At 43.3% G+C, this 11,959-nt stretch overlaps 1 long non-coding RNA gene across 1 annotated transcript; it reads left to right on the top strand.

Annotated features, from left to right (window-relative positions):
* The first annotated feature begins 533 nt into the window (after positions 1 to 533).
* LOC116657926 lies at positions 534 to 11,419 on the top strand. The gene is made up of 4 exons (XR_004313104.1): positions 534 to 4,609; positions 7,272 to 7,483; positions 7,935 to 8,042; positions 8,312 to 11,419. It is a non-coding gene; the product is annotated as an uncharacterized LOC116657926 (long non-coding RNA).
* Positions 11,420 to 11,959: the final 540 nt, after the last annotated feature.

Genomic DNA, 11,959 nt, shown 5'->3' with positions numbered 1-11,959 from the left:
AGTGGAGGCCAAGGCTACCTGCTCCACATCTCAGGAGAAAGCCTGCCTCTCAGCCTCTGGTGAGCGCTCCCTCCTGCTATCACAGGATGTTATAAATAAAGAAAAAGAGGAAGGTGGGGATCAGGTGCTGGGAAGACAAAGGCTGGCTCACCACTCACCAGCAGCAAGTGTAAGAAACCGAAGTTTGAACTAAAAGTGCAGCCTCCCTCGGCCTCCCCTTCTCTGCTTTTTCTCCACCTGCACCTCTCCAAGCACCTTCCTCCCACTCCTCTCCCATCCCCTCTCCACCCAGTTGGCCATCTTGTAGCCAATTGCCATTTTTGGAGCCAAACTTTCTTTTAAACTATTGTTAAAGTTTCAGGTGTACAGCAAAGTGATTCAGTTACACATATACACATATATACACATTCTTTTTCATGTTCTTCTCCATTATAGCTTATTATAAGATAATTGAAATTAGTTCCCAGTGCTCTACAGTAGGTCATTATTGTTTACCTATTTTATATATAGCAGTCTGTATCTGTTAATCCCAAACTCCTAATTTATCCCTCCTCCCCCGGAGCCAATCCTTTTTTAAAGATTCTCTTCGAACACTTTATTCAAGTATAGCATGCATGCAGAAAAATGCACACCTATCGTAGGTGCACGACTACGTGAATTTTCATAAAGTGAACACCCGTATGTAACCAACGCTCATCACAAAGATCAAGAAATGGAACAGAAGGCTGTCAAGGGGCTCTCTGCGGGGATAGAAATGTTCTAGGTCTTGATCATGATAGTGGCAACAAAACTGTAAGCATTTGTCAAAACTCTCCGAATTGTGCACTTCAGAAATCTGAGTTTCATCATGTGTAAATTTTACCCCAATATAAACTAAAGAAAGAAAACATCCCCAGCACTGCCATGTCCCCTCCCCGTCAGCACACACTTTGCACCAAAAGTCATCAGTATCATGACCGCTGCACTTAGATCAGTTTTGCCTGATTTTGAACTTCAAGTAAATGGAATCACGCAGCATAGGCTCCTTGAGATCTGGCGTCTTTCGCTCCACGTCATGTTATGAGGTTCTTCCACGCTGGTCCTTGCAGCTCTAGGTCCTGCAAGTCCATCACTGCCTGGGGTGGCTCACGTCTATTTAATCATTCTACCAGGGATAGACATGTGGCTGGTTTGGAGCTTTTGCAAACAGTGCTGCTGTGAACAGTCCAGGGTGTGTCTTTGGTCCTCATGCACACAGCACTTCTGCTGGGAGGGCAGCGCTAGTGCATACTGCCCAGGGGTTTCCCAAGGTGGTGACACTGGATGCCACTCTATCCAGGAGTGTTTGAAGGCTCCGATTCTTTGCCCAATCTTGGTTCTATCCTATTCACTGTCTGTTCTGTTCTTTGATCTCTTTGTTCTTCCATTTAAGTCAACACGTATGTGCTGAGCAACTGAGCACCAACTGTGCGCCAGTCACCATCCACCATGCTAGGAACCAGAGTCACAAAAAGGAACGGAAGGGAACCCTGTCCTAAACAAATGGTTCAGAGCAGCTGACTAACACAGATGACTATAATATGATGTGATGGGGCTCTGGGACCAGACGAGGACATGGTTAATCCTGGCAATCATAATTAATAAGCCAGATTTGCCACATTTTATTTAGGAAAACAAATCTGACAATACCAAGTGTTGGCAAGATGGTGAGAAAACAGAAACTCTTTAGCACTACTGCTCGTGGTGATGTAAGCTGGAGAACAATTTGACTATACCTAGTAGAGCTGAAGGTATCATGTAGCAGGATTCACCAATTGCCCTCCTGAGGGTCTTTTTTGTATTATCAAACATTGGGAATAAGTAATATTGTCCACCAACAGAGGAATGAGCAAGTAAACCATGTTGTATTCATAAGATAGAACACCTTCCATCTGTTAAATGAGCTGGAGCCAGGCTCATCAAAGTCGTGTCATAAAACTGTAATAGGGAAGAATAAATCTGACTGTATATTAGATCTATTTCTTTTACTTTAAACTTTGTATTCTATTGGTTGTTAATCACTAAAGGGATGTTGCCAGAGGCTGGTTTGCGGCAGGCAGGGTGGGGCAGGTGCTCAGTAAGAGGGCTTTTCAGCCTTGGGTGGGATCCCATGACCCCAGAGTTGGCAGGGTTGTTTGTTTGTTTGTTTACCATCTCCTGGCTCCTCTGGGAGCTCAGCTCCTCAGGCAGGATCACAGGGGGCAGTGGGGACCCTGACCCAGCAAGGCAGGACCAGCATGGGGCCTCTGGCCAGTCATGCTGGCTTTGGGACCAGCTTCCCAGTCCAGAGCTCTGTTTATCCCAGACAGTGTGTGCAAGAGAGGAAGGGAGCAGTCGGCAGAGGAAGGAAAGTGGTGGTGGGAGCAGGTGAATGCTGAAAAGCCCCCTTACTGAGCATCTCTTTTGTGATGGACACTGGAGGGGGAAATCACCTCAGTCACCTTTTAAAATGTCCCGGGTGAGGACCCCGAGGCTCAGGGAGCGGAGAGGCGCACCCTCCATCACACGCGTAGATCCATTTTTAAACCTCCCAATCCATCTTTCTTCTCTCACCTTTTGAGCTTCCCACACGGAGCGGGTATCTGTGCCCCACCTTGCCTGCCCCAAACCAGCCTCTGGCTGGAGTGAGAGTCAATGAGATTTGATTCTCATCCAAGTGCCTTCCAAGTTCAAGAGAGGCCTCTGACCCCACAGTCCCTCCTGCAGCCCGTCCCACAGATAATGGAGGCCTCAGCACTGCTATGCCTGCCCACAGACTTCTGTCACAGGCTGCTCCGCTGAAAATCAAATTGCAAAAAACCAAACAGGGTAAGAACAACTAGACTATGAGCAACTTCCAGCTTCCTCTGGGTGAACCAGATGTAAGCCCGGCTGGCAGGTGTTTCTGCCTCTAGTCAGAAAGTAGAAGTTACAGGAACACCAGGGGCTGCCCACCCACATCACGTCTGTGCCTCCCAAAGGCCAAGGGTGGAGGCAGGAGCCTCACTTAATCCTAACAGGGGACAGTCACCTGGAGAGAGGGAGAAGAGAGCTGGGCAAGGCACAGAGGAGAGAGGAGAGAGCTAAAGGGAAAAAAGAAAGGTGAAACATGGCTTAGGGAAAAAAAATCTTACATTCTGTCTCACCTATTTGTTCAAAAAAAGATTGGATTTCAGAGTTCTAGGGTTGCTCTGAGACCTGAAGATATGAAGGGGAAAATGACTACTGTAACTTAATCCCCTCCCCACCACACCCCCCTCCCCAGGCGTGGGAGAGGCCTATGAGGGTATCTCGTCCTGTCATCCCCGGGCCTGTGACCTGTGACCAGCATGGCTGGAGTCGGCTTAAAGGAAGAGGGCTCTCAGACCAGCACGGGTCACAAAGAAATGGCTCAGGGCTCCTCCTGTGAAAGCACTTGAGGTTTTTGAAAACCTCACCTAAGAATTAGGGGCTAGAGAATCTGCCCAGCCTGCTTTGAAGAGGTGACCCACGTCCTCAAAGTCAGAGGCTGGGGGGCAGGTGGTCAGCAGGTGGCACTGCAGAGAAAGGGGCCCCGGGCTCCCCATCCTGTGGGAAGTGGCTAATACTCAGGCCCCTGGCCCCACAAACCACGCCCTGCAGTGAGAGCCCCCACCCCACCCCAGCACTGCTGAGGAGATGGGGGCCCTAGAAGAACACAAGAAGTTACCTTTTTTCTTAGAATTAAGGCGAATCCCTGGAAAGGACGCTAGAGCAAAAATAACTTCCCAAATTCCCAAGAGAGTTCAGACTTTATTAGCAGAGTTCTGTAAGGTACACTAGTTTTGTGTTTGAGGAGATATTTTAACCCTAAAAGTATTAACATCATCCTGTGTTTGCAAACCCAAGGGCAGAACCTAGAGATAGATGGTACCAGTCAGGGCTCAAGGTTAAAACAAGAGAACTTAACTCTGGTTAATTTAAAGAGAAAGAACGCATACTGGGCAGATAGTAGGTAGTGTTAGAAAGATTCAATGAATAAAACCACATCATGTATTATTTTAGAGGGATGCTCTAACAATTAGAATCAGGCTTACCACACTAGGTTAGAGAGAAACAAGGTAACCATGGCTTAAATAAGATAAAAGTTTATTTGCTCTCTTGTGAGAAATAAGCCTGGAAGTAAATAGTCCCAGGTAGGTATGGGGTCCAAGGCCCCTCAATCTCATTGTTTGACGTTTCTCTTCATGCAGTTTCTACCTCATGACGTAAGATGACTGCCCAAGCTCCAGCCATCACGTTCATATTCCTGTCACAAAAATAGAGGAAGGAGTAAAACAAGACCTCCCAGAAGTTGCAGACACCTTTTCTCTTTGCATCCCATGACCAGAACTTAGTCATATAGCCACACCTAGTTGTAAGAGACAACAAGGAATATCATCTTTATGTGGGGCAGCCACGAGCCCCAGATAACAAATAAGGATTCTGTGACAAATAAAGAAGATGCTGGAGAGAAAATTAGCAGTTTCTTCCACAGGGCTGTAAACCCTATGAACCCTGACCATGACAACTGTAGTCAAAATACCTGTGTCGTGTGCTCAGACCAAGGGCCCCTCCACAGCATGCCACATCAAGCAGGGCTCTTCCTCTCTGGGTAAGTGATGACTGCTTGGTCCAAGGCAAGAAATGCTCTGTTCCAGGAAGTTCCAGAATCCTGGCCACACAGCATCTAAAACCCTCAGTAATGTTGCCATGTAAATGTGATGCTTGTCCCTTGGCCCAGACTTACTGCCTCAAAACCTAAGTTACACACAGGGACCTGCTGTGTTTAGGCCCCGATCCAATCCCCAGCACCTAGCCCAGGACCTGGTTGGCTCACTCAAAGAAATGTTTGTGAAGCTGATGAATAAATTGCTATATTCAACTGCCTCCCACATAAATATGGGACTATTTTTTGTGTGCATGTAAATATTTTTAAATACTCTTGAATTCATAAATTCATAACTTTTTTTCCCCATGTGTGTTTTCTTAGTGAATTTCTAAGTGTGTATGTGTTGGGCTGGTGGGCAGGCAGCAGAGTCAGAGTCTTGGACCTGACTGCCTGGGTTTGAGTCCTTGATCTGCTGCACACTAGCTGTGTGACTTTGAGTAAGATACTTAACCTCTCTGTGCCTTAGGTTCCTTGTTTATAAAATATGATTAGCAAATGGTACTGTTTGTTGCTCAAAGGTTGCCATGAAAGTTTAATGAGTTAACACTGATATTATGTAAACTCTGTGTGTGTGTGTCATTTAGAACAGGGATCAGCACAAAAGGTTAAATAAAATAAAATGTTAAAAGTGCAAATCCCCTTTTGGAAAGTCTCATGTTTTTAATGTCATAAAGAGATTCTCCTCTGAACAAAGCTGGAAAGCTGTCATCTACCGAGCCTAGATGATTTTCCATTTGGCACCTCTTTAGGTTCAATCATTTCTTAAATTTGCCCCACGCCCAAGAACACATCACCTCATCACTATCAAAGATGGTTTGTGGCGCATCTCCTGGGTGTCCAGATCTAAGTTAAAGAGTCACAGGGAAGAGACTCCCCCCGTACCCCTCACCGCCCTGCTGTCCTGGCCCACAAACCCACGGCAGACACTGTATTTCTCTCCAAATCCTCCACCTGCCAACTGGCTCACTTTGGAGCATCCCAGCAGCTGACTGTTGCAGACACAGACCAATTCCCTTTGATGCCCAGGACCAGACGAGGTCCAGATGAGGCTCTCAAACAAAGCTTTGTTTCTAAACAACTTAAGAAGAATTACAGGAGAAGAAGGGCTCTATTTTCTCAGGCTCCTTTTCCTGCTCAAACAGAAAGAAAAACTCAAGACACAGGGAGAGGCCCGTTGAGACAGATAGAAACAGATTTTGAGAAAGAGACAGGAGCACAGGACAAGGAATGGCTGCAGAGCTTAGATTACGGCCTGAAAGATGATGGGGGTTGGGGGTGGGTACGTGATCTTTATCTAATCAGGCAGTCTACCCAGGAAGTCCCTAAGATCAAAGCAAGGGGGCTTTTTATTTAGCCCTGTGTCAACTTAAAAACAGTTCTGGCAAAGTCACAGATCTGGACAAGCTCACACCTCTCCCTGCCCCCACCGCCCTGACCTGTCTCTCAGCATCTGAACCCTCTTAACATTCCACTTGGAATAAAACCCTGGGATGGAAGGAGTCCCCGGGATTACTGCAGGAAGAGAAGACATTGGACAAAGCCAGGCAGAAAACGCTGGGCAAAGCCACCGTTCTTCCTGGCTCCCCAGAATGACGAGGTGTGTGCTCCAGGGGAGATGGCACCATTTCATTTCTCTGGGTAGATTCCCCGCCACCCACCATCCCCTTCCATCAAAGGTGTCCTGAAAAGTACACGGCCACTTGTCACAAGCCTGCCAGGCAGTGTCAGGACAGCTCTGAGGAAAAGCAGGTACTAAGGGGGAGCAATTGGACTGTGACGTGGGAATCACAGCTACAGTCCCCAAATCTTCCTTGACCCAGAGGATGAAGGGATGGGTAAGGCCAGGGTGCCATGGGGTCACGTAAATCAGGGCATATGCAAAGATCGAAAAGATAGGTGCTGAGGAGGCTGGAGACTGGTCCAATGGGAGAGCGGTCACTTCTTAGAAATATAGTGAATCTAGGGGAACAGGACAGGAAATTTGGAATCACACTACAAAGGTCCAAAGAGCCAGGGACCCCCTCCAATGCATGACCATGGAGAAAGCTCTGCGCCGGCTCCCAGTGCAGCTCATGCCCTTGTACCCATCTCTTCCCAGAACAAACCCTACGGACAGAACTGGTCATAAGGAAGCCACGACTTCCTGGTCATTTACTCTGTTAGGCACTTTAAATATGTTTTAATAAATATAATTTTAATAATTTTAATAAATTATCTTATTTAATCTTTATAACTACCCTATGACTACACTTCCATTTGAGGAACTGGGTCCATCAATTTGGACCTAATTTTTCTTATATGTGCCATGGACTGCTTCTAAAGTTGATTGTTCAAATAAATTTTTAAAGAAAGTAGTTAACATTCACCCTGAAAGAAAACTGTGTTCTTCAAACCCAACAGCGTGAAATGGAGGCTTCCTCACAGAAGAGTGGGGGAACCTTTTTTTGTCCTCTCCTCTGGACAGAATTTATTTTTTAATAGCCAAATTGAGGAGAAATGCATTATTCCTTGTGAGCCTTTCTGGGTTTCTATGTAGTCAGATCGTCACTTTAAGGATGTGTTTTTTTTCTCTAAGAAATGTTTTCTGTTTCTTCCTTCTAATCAGGACAACTTGCACTAGAGAGGAATTAGAATTTTAAGCCAAGAAACACGTGAAGGAACTGCTTGATGTTCTGTGGGAAAACACTGCAACTTGCAGAAACCATCTCTGAGCTCTGGCTGTGAAAGCAGCATTAACAGCGCTCACTAATGCTTGCCTAGCCCTTCACAAATCATGTCCCCCTGGGCTGTCTCTGATTTCACAGCCCTGACCCACAGGTAAGGAGACAAATGGTGAGAGCAATGAAGTGACAGGGGTTAAAAATACCCGGGACACTGTAGGGGTCAGTTGCCTCATTATCTGTAAGACATAATTAAATGTGAGGTGTATTTTTAAAATACAACTTTTAACTTCAGGATTTATGAAGCTTTAAGTGATGGGCAAAACCCAAAGGTGCAGAAAGAGGGTCTTGTCTATATTTTTAGCAGGAGCGGAGGATTTAGACTCACATCCTTTGGTCTCTCTGAAGACTGGTGGGTTTTAATGCAACTGGATGAGACCCTTTAGGAAGAAAGTAAGCTAAGTTTCAGTTGGCTTTAATTATGCCCTAATCACAATCATCTACTTCAAATGTTTAGGAAGCTCGCGCTACCACACATGGAAAGGGCTGGATGACGTAGGTCAAAGAGATGTCTACACAGTGTCTTTACATTTTCTTCAATTTTCCAGGTACTGATCTCTTCTCAGGGCTGGTGCCAAGCCAAGTGGCAGAAATGGCCTCCAATACCTCTGCAGGAGACACCTACTAAACATATAAATTCGTGTATTAGATAATAGGTAAGTCTAAGCCGGAAGCACCCTTATAAATCACCTAGTTTAAGTTTCCTGTTTTCTAGATGAGAAAACTAAAGCGGGGATTGCAGGTAGCGGGGAGCGGGAGGAGTCCTGCTGGTGGAGGAAAGGAAACACAAGGACTCAGATGACCACATATAACACCATTTGGTCAGAAGCGACTCTGTTTCTTTTTTTGCTGCTTCTTCTCTTGGTGATCAGCTATTTCCTTCTACTCCCAAGAAACACATCGGAATGTTCTCTTTGTTTTATAGGAGGGTTCCAGCCAGAGAGCTTCTGGAGGCAAGGAACAGAGAGATGCTCCACTGGAGTGACTTCCAGGGCATGCCCACAGGACAGCCCGGCAACTGGGAGGTGCCCCTGGGGGCTCTCCCTTCTCCTGGGAAACACGTGTGATGCCACAACTCAGACTGTTATCTTTTGTTCTTAGCAAGGGGTTAGAGTTCTCAGGTTCTTTCTGAAAAGCGAGGTTGCACATCTGTACTGGGAACACAAATCTGCAACATGTGTAAACCTCGTGCTTGAGACACCGTTGTTTACAGCTCTTGCTTGCTGGCTGGCTCTTCTGATGTCTGTCTCCATAAATAAAACAGGGAGAAACCTGTTGCTTTGATTCCCAAACAAGGCAGAAGATGCCATGAGAGGGCTCACATGTCTGCGACAGGAAAGGCAATAAGGGGGTTATAATGTAACTCACCTCTCCCTGGGCAGTTGCCTGTTGTCCCCAGAGACATGACCGTGGACAAACCCCCGCTGCTGCCATCAGAGAACAAACTCCCTCCAGCAGAAGCCAGATCCGAAATGAGCTGCTCTTCAATGAATCCCACCTGCGTCCAAACCCTGACTGTTGTTCATATGTATTTATTCATAATCCCCATTTGGTGAACTGGGTATTTGGGCCTGGTTTTTCTTATTTTTCTTCTACATGCCATGAGCTACTTGTAGAGCTGCTTCTTAAAAGAAACTTTTTTTTTTTTAAAAAGGAGCATTTAACACTCCTTTGAACACTTGAAAGAAAACCTTGTTCTTCAACCCCAGCAGTTTTAAATGGAGGCTTCTTTATGGATAAAAAACAGTTTCATCAACTCCACAAAAATTCTACCTACAGTTGCAGCCATTCCCTCCACCCCAGCCCCACCAACCCATGGCAACCACTGATCACTATGGTTTTGTCTTTTTATAATGTCTTGTAAATAGCTCTATACAGTGTGTTAATCTTTTGCAACTGGCTTCTTTCACTGGGCATAATGCCTTTGAGATTCATCCAAGTTGTGTTGTGTGTGTGTGTGTGTGTGTGTGTGTGTGTGTGTGAAAGGTTCACTCTTTTCTATTGCTGAGTAGTATTCCAGTGTATGAATATACTGCAGTTTATCCATCACCCATTAAACAGCATTAAAGTTGTTTTAGTTTTGGGAAATTATGAAAAGAGCTGCTATAAACAATAATGTACAGATTTCATTTCTCAAGAAAATGTCTAAATATCTGGGAGTGGGATAGCCAGGTCATATGGTAAATATATGTTTGACTTTTTAAGACACTAGCAGAAGATTTTCCAGAGTGACCGGACCATTTTGCATCCCCACCAGCAATATGTGAGCATTCCACTTGTGGAAGCTTTTCTCTTGTGTTTTCTTTAAAATTGTTTTCATAGTTTTGTATTTAACATTTACATCTATGATTCATTTTGAGTTAATTTTTGTGTAAAGTGTGAGGTTTAGGTCAAGGCTTACTTTTCTGCATAGGATGGTAATTATTCCAACACCATTTGTTGAAAAAACTATGCTTTCTCCTTTAATTATCTTTGTACCTTTGCCAAAAATCAGTTGATGCTACTTGTGTGGGTCTTTTTCTGGAATGCTCTATTCTGCTTTATTGATCTATAAGCCTATCCTGCCCCCAATACTGTCTTGATCACCATAGCTTTAAGGTAAGTCGTTAAATCAGGTTGAGTTCATTAACTTTATTCTTCTCCAAAATTGTTTTGGCTATTCTAATTCCTTTAGTTTTCCATATAAATTGTAGAATCAGCTTGTCCTTATCTCAAAAAAAAAAAAATCCCACTGACACTGTGATTAAAATTACATTAAATCTGTAAGTCAGTTGGGTACAAATGACAATTTACTAAGTGTAATCTTGCAATCCATGAACATGATATGTCTCCCCATTTATTTAGAGCATGTTTCATTTCCTTCATAACATTTTGAAGTCTTAAGCATACAGATGCTGCACATTTTTTTTTTTAGATTTGTAAATTATTTCATTTTTTGCAGCTATTGTTAATAATCGTTATGGGCTGAATTTTGTCCCTCCAGCATTCATATGTTCAAGTCCTAACTCATAGTACCTCAAAATGTGACTGTATATAGAGACAGAGTCTTTAAAGAGGTAATTAAGTTAAAATGAGGTCATTAGGGTGGGCCCTAATCCAGTATGACTGATACCTTTACAGGAGCTTAGGGCACAGACACACACAGAGAAGACCATGTGGAAACACAGGGAGCAGACAGCTATCTACACGCCAAAGTGAAAGGCCTCAGGAGAAACCAGCACCCTCAAAACCTTGACCTCAGCCTCCAAAATTGTGAGAAAATAAATCTCTGTTGTTTAAGCCACCCAGTCTGTGTACTTTGCTATGGCAGTCCTGGTAAACTTTATACAATACTCATTTTTTTTAAGATCAGTTTCAGTTGTTCATTGCTAGTGTATAGAAAAACGGTTGATTTGTATTTACCTTGTTTCTCATAACCTTGTTAAACTCATTTATTATTCCTATAAGCTTTTTTTTTAGAGATTCCTTCAGATTTTCTACCTAGACAACCATGTCATCTCAGATAGGGACAGTTTTATTTCTTCCTTTCCAGTCTGAATGCCTCTTATTTCTCACCCGTGCTGCTGCAAAGGCTAGGAGTTCCAGTATACTGTAGACTAGAAATAATATAAATAGACATCCTTGCCTTGTTCCCAATCTTGTAGGGAAAATATTCAGTCTTTAAACATTAAATATGTTAGGTGTAGGATTTCTGTAAAATATCATTTTCAAGTTGGAGGTGTTTGTTTTAGTCCTTGTTTGTTAAGAATGTTTATCATGAATGGATGTTAAATTTTGTCAAATGCTCTTTCTGTATCTATTGATATGACCAAGTGGTTTTTCTTCTTTCAACTGTTAATACATTAGATTTCTTTGATTAATTTTTCAACTTTGAATAAGTCTTGCATTTACTAGATAAGCCCCAACTGGTTTTAACCATTGTTAAATTTGATTCTTGAACATTTTTGTAGATTTTTGCATCTGTATTCATGAAGGATATTGGTCTGTAGTTTTCATTTCTTGTAATGTCTTTGATTTGGTAATAATGGCCTCATAAAATGAGCTTAAAAATGTTTGCCTCTTCCTTTATTTTCTGGAGGACACTTTATAGAATTAGTATTATGTCTTCTTAAAATAACTAGTAGAATGTGCCAGTGTAAAAATTGCAAGCCTGGAATTTTCTTTAGTGGAAACTTTTAAACTATGGATTCAATTTATTTACTAGTAGTAGAACTATTCAGGTATCTCATTTATCTTGGGTGAGTTTGGTAGTTTGTGGGTTTTGAGAAATTTCATCATTCCATCTAGGCTGTAGAATTTAAGCACACTGACTTACCTATAGTATTCTCTTACTATCTTTTTCATGTTTGTGGGCTCTGTTTTAACGTCCCCTCTTTCAATCCTGATATTGGTCATTTTTGTCTTCTCTACTTTTTACCTTTATCAGTCTTGCTAGAGTTGATTTCTTTCATTGATCTTTTCCAAGAAACAACTTTTGGTTTAATGAATTTCCTCTATTGTTTTCCTGTTTTCAGTTTTATTGATTTCTGCTTGTATCTACCCGATCATCTCCTTACTTCTGCTTGCTTTGAGT

Source organism: Camelus ferus, chromosome 19 (genome assembly GCF_009834535.1).
Source record: "Camelus ferus isolate YT-003-E chromosome 19, BCGSAC_Cfer_1.0, whole genome shotgun sequence".
Classification (NCBI taxonomy): Eukaryota; Metazoa; Chordata; class Mammalia; order Artiodactyla; family Camelidae; genus Camelus; species Camelus ferus.
The sequence above is the reverse complement of the archived record's forward strand: the minus strand, read 5'-3'. Positions and strand labels throughout refer to the sequence as shown.